The sequence below is a fragment of the Tursiops truncatus genome, chromosome 5 (assembly GCF_011762595.2).
Source record: "Tursiops truncatus isolate mTurTru1 chromosome 5, mTurTru1.mat.Y, whole genome shotgun sequence".
In the NCBI taxonomy this organism is placed as follows: Eukaryota; Metazoa; Chordata; class Mammalia; order Artiodactyla; family Delphinidae; genus Tursiops; species Tursiops truncatus.
The window spans coordinates 136907300-136912575 of record NC_047038.1 but is presented as its reverse complement, the minus strand read 5'-3'; positions in this window follow the sequence as shown (position 1 = coordinate 136912575).

The following is a 5276-nucleotide window of genomic DNA, read 5'->3' as shown; positions in this document are numbered from 1 at the left end:
AACCTGTTGATTTGTTTCCTAGATAAAAAGAAGGAAGAATGGGGCTTCCCTGGTGGCGCAGTGGTTGAGAATCTGCCTGCTAATGCAGGGGACACGGGTTCGAGCCCTGGTCTGGGAGGATCCCACATGCCGCGGAGCAACTAGGCCCGTGAGCCACAACTACTGAGCCTGCGCGTCTGGAGCCTGTGCTCCGCAACAAGAGAGGCCGCGATAGTGAGAGGCCCGCGCAACGCAATGAAGACTGGCCCCCGCTTGCCACAACTAGAGAAAGCCCCCGCACAGAAACGAAGACCCAACACAGCAAAAGTAAATAAATAAAGTACTAAACTTCTACCCCCAACACCTTCAAAAAAAAAAAGAAGGAAGAATGAAGAATTCAGCAAGTAAAGAATGGCTATCTCTCTACCCCCAAGGCCCCTTAACAATCCTGCAGGCAGATTAGGCAGAGGAGATAACATCTGAAGAAGGAGTCAGCCAGCCTGCAAGCTCTCCTGCCTGCATGATTCACTGAGATTCTTCCCCCCATTTTCCCCTTTAAACACTGTCCTGGCTGAGCAGAATCTTGGGCATTGGTGTTAGGACATGAGTCCACCTTCTCCCCAGATTGCCGCCCTTTCTGATTGAAGCACCTTTCCTTTCTATTCACACTTGCCTCTCAAATGATTGGCTTTTGAGTGGTGAGCAACTGAACCCGAGTTTGGTAACAAGGAGACCAGGCCACTTCCAATGTCCATTGTCTTTCAGAAGAACACAGATTTGTTTCTCCAATTTAAAGTGCACAGTGAGTGCAAATTCCTGTGCAGTAGTTCTGGAGTGGGTCCTGATTATGCTTTTCTAACCATCTCCCAGGGCTGTTGCTGCTGGTAGCAGGGGCCACATTTAGAATGGCAAGCAGTACACCAAGCCTGCTGCTGTTTCTGTACTCCCTTCACTCAGCAGGGAAATGAAAAAGGACTGAGGTGTCTCCCTCAGAGAAAATTCATATTCCTTTCTGGTCATTGCATCTCTGCTCATTTCCTCGGACAGTGGGTATCAGTGAGTAATATTGTCCTCTCTGGCCTCAGGGCAGCTATGTGATTTGCATCTTCCCGTGTAAACTGAGAATGGAGGCCCCCTATTCACACGTTATTAAGAATTTCAGGATGGCAACAAGTGCTGAGTCTCTCTGAGCACAGGGTCCTGTGTGGTTCCCCATGCCACATGCCCACACAGGCGGCTTACTAGGCCTTTCTACTCTAATCTTTTCTAAACGAGGCTTCCAGGAGTCTCCGGAATTCATGTCAAGGTCAGCCCTCTTAGACTTTTTAGAACCACCGTCTGGTGTACGTCTTTCGTTTTTGCCTAGGTACGGTGAGTCGTCCTATTCTCTGATGGAAAATTGATAATAAAGATAATGTACACCTGTTCTGGGTATTAGGAATAAAGACATGAAAGTTTTTTCTATGCACGTATGATGAGACGATTGCTCTCGGAATGTAGGGGGTAAAGGTGTAATTCAAACAGCGAGCTCACAGGTCAATGTTCATATCAACTCCGGCTGTTCTTCTGCAACCAGCCCTCTCCTGTAAGTCACTCAAGCTCATATATATATTGCAATATATATATATATATATATATAGCAAACATATATATATGTTTGCAATGCAAACTTCTGCTAAAATATATATATATATATATATATATATATATATATATATTTTAGCAGAAGTTTGCATTCAGATCATAGCTACTGTTTATTGACAACCTACTGAGTCAGAACATTTAAATACAGGCAGCCACCTTACCCCAGGAAAACTGGTTCAGTAAAAAAACCATTTAAACTAAATTTATTTCCTAAGCGCACGTCAACAATTGTGTATTGAGCACCTATTAAGTGCCAGACATTCTGGTTAATGAGGATCTGTCAGTAAGTAAGTGACTGAAGAGGCAAAAATCCCCACCCTAGTGGAGCTGGCCTCCAGGGAGGAAGGATACACACAAGTTAGTATAAGTGTTACAAGGCAATAAAACAGGATACAGAGGGTCAGGAGTGAGTGGTGGGGCTGTGATTTTCAGTAAGGTGCTTGGGGGGAAACTCTCTGGGGAAGAGACATCTGAGCAGACCTGAAGAAGGTGAAGTGAGATGCTCAAGTGTCTGGGAGAAAGAAACTAAGATGGAAAGAATAGTGCTGAGGCCTTGAGGTGGGAGTGTGCCTGGCACGGTCCAGAAGCATCGAAGACGTCCGTGCGGTGGAGAGGAGAGAACGCGGGGAGTGCAGAAGCAGCGCTCAGACTGTGTACTTCTCTGCAGGTTAAAGGGGAATCAAAATTACTTATTAAGTACTTATTAGAAAGGGATTTGAAAAAGCTTTTCTCTTGAAAATTGAAGGTTGCACGTTCCTGCTAATTTTTAGAATAAACACCATCAATTTCATCTATGTGGGAGGTGTAATTCTTCTCATTAAATTGGCAGAATGGCACACTGGGCTTCCTTTGCTTCTGTGTTGGCTGTCTGTTGCTGCATAACAATAACCCCCAAACTTAGTAGCGTAAAGTACTAACCTTTATGATCTCACACGGTGTCTGTGGGGCAGGCGTCTAGGAGCGAACTAGCTGGGTGATTCTGACTCAGGCTCTCTCGTGGGGTTGCAGGTGTCAGTGAAAGCGGTTGCCGCCGTATCAGTAAACAAAGGATGTTGCAGCTGTCGAGCCATCACGTTCCAGCCGCCTGGATGGTGAGCCCTGAGGGACTCAGGATGGAAACGGGATGCCCGCCATCTAGCCCTCAGCCACCGCAGCCACCTTGCAGTGATGGGGAGACTTGCCCCAGAGAGCTGAGGTGGGCATCAAAGGAACAATTTCAGTGAGCCCAGATTTTGCGTCTTTCCACACACCGAAAAGCTCTCACTTCCTTAACTTGAGATGTCTGGTTTTCTTTACTTAACAGTAATCTTTTGATGTTCCGACTACCTGGTCTTTGTAGCAAAAACTCCTCTATATCCTGGCTCCCCCCTTGCCTCTTTGAAACAGTCCCTCCGAGCCATCTGAGAGGCTGCGTCCCGGGCTTAGGTCCTCAGAATGTGTGCCAAGTGACACATAATTCTCAACGTTTAGTTTGTGCCTTTTTTTCAGCTGACACAGACAAGCTGTTGAAAGCAGCTGTGGTCATCTGGAGGTCTCACGGGGTTGGGGGATTCGATTTCAAGCTCACATGGCTGTTGGCAGGGGTCCTCAGAGGTCCTCAGACTTCTGGATGAAGGCCTCTGGCCCCTACCCCCTGGGGCCCCCCAAGGGCTCCACGGGGCCTGCAAGCTGTCTTCCTCAAGAGTGAGCCATTCCAGGGGTGGGGAGAACAGGCCAGGGAAGGACCGAGGTGAGGCCACAGTGTCTCCCATGACCTAACCTTGAAGTTGCACAGCACCCTTCTGCCCTGAGTTACACAGACCAAGCCTGGTCTAGGGTGGGTGGAGGGGATGACACAGGCTGTGAAGACCAGGAGCTGGACCCATTGGTGCGTCTGGGAAACAAGATCCCACAGCCTCACGTCAACACTGGCAGCGCACGCGGTCATTTGTGTGTGTGTGAGAACAATCCAGCGTTTCCACTGTTTTCACAAATGCTTCTCAACCTCTGTGGTATTCAGATCATTATTTGTTATTGTTTCTATCTTGTCATAAACCTTCTGGGTTTTCTTCAGTTTATAATCATTTTACTTTATTTTAAAATTACTTTGCTAATGCAGCATTATTCATAATAGCCAAGACACAGAAGCAACCTAAGTGTCCATCGACAGATGAATGGATAAACAAGATGTGGTACATATATACAATAGAATATTACTCAGCCATAAAAAGGAACGAAATAATGCCATTTGCAGCAACATGGGTGGACCTAGAGATTGTCATACTAAGTGAAGTAAGTCAGACAGAGAAAGACAAATACCACGTGATATCACTTACATGTGGAATCTAAAATATGACACAAATGAATTTATCTACGAAAGAGAAACAGGCTCACAAACATTGAAAACAGACTTGTGGTTGCCAAGGGGGAGGGGGGGAGGGAGGGATGGATTGGGAGTTTGGGATTAACAGATGCAGACTATTGTATATAGGATGGATAAATAACAAGTTCCTACTGTAGAGCACAGGGAACTATATTCAATATCCTGTAATAAACCGTCCTGGAAAAGAAAAAAAATATTTATCTTGATAAAAAAGAAATATTAAAAAGAATGTATATACTTGTGTAACTGAGTCACTTTCTGTACAGTAGAAATGAACCCCACATTGTAAATCAGCTAAACTCCAATTAAAAAATAAATAAAATGACTTTGCTATGGAGTTATTTTGTTTGTTTTTATTTTTACCTTAATGAACACCCATGCTTAAGATTTTCTAAGCATTGTTCTAAGTACTTTGCAAATATTACCTTTATTCAATCCTCATAACAAATCCTTGTAGGAGACGGGGTTGTAATTTTTCCATTGTGCACATGGGAACCTGAGACACAGAAAAGTAGAGGTACTTGCTCAATGTTGTGTATCTGATAACTGGCCCATCTGAGTCGGGGGAGCCCGGCTCTAGTGTCTGCTCTGCAGCCTCTTCACTTCTTCATCCCCATCTTTATATGCTTTATGAAATTCTGCATCTTCTTAAGAGATGCATTATTAACTCCTTATCAAGGAACACTATAATTGCAAGAGATATTGTAAACTTTAATCAGCTAATGATAGTCAAATAATCGGAAACATAAGCCGAGGAAACTGCTCATGTTAAACTAGGGATACTATTTGAATGGATATTAATTTTATAAGAGAGTAGTTTAGTGATGTTTTGCATGATATGTGGAATTTTGTATCCCTATACAACCTCATGACTGCAGGGTCTCAGATAACGACTATACTGATATGAGAAGGAACCTTATCCATGACCTCTGATCCTCACAACACCTCCGCAAGGTAGGAATTCTCACCTTCACTCCACAAATGAGGTCACTGGCTTGTATGGTGACTAAGGAAATTATTTAAGATCCTAAGTAGTCAGTGGTTGCGATGAGATGTAAATTGAGCTGTCGGATTTCAGAGTCCAGACCGCCCTCAGTTACTCCAAGGAACCTCTCTGGTTGTTTCTTCTTCTTATTTATTTAGTGTTGGCTTTTCTTTATTAATAATACCTTCTTTAGTCCACTACGAGCTTCTTGTGTTCTGGTATGATTACAGGAAAGCGTGACACTCATTAATGCACTTGAGTTGTTGAAGAGCTCGTTTTTTTCTTTTTAATTTTTCTCTCTATATT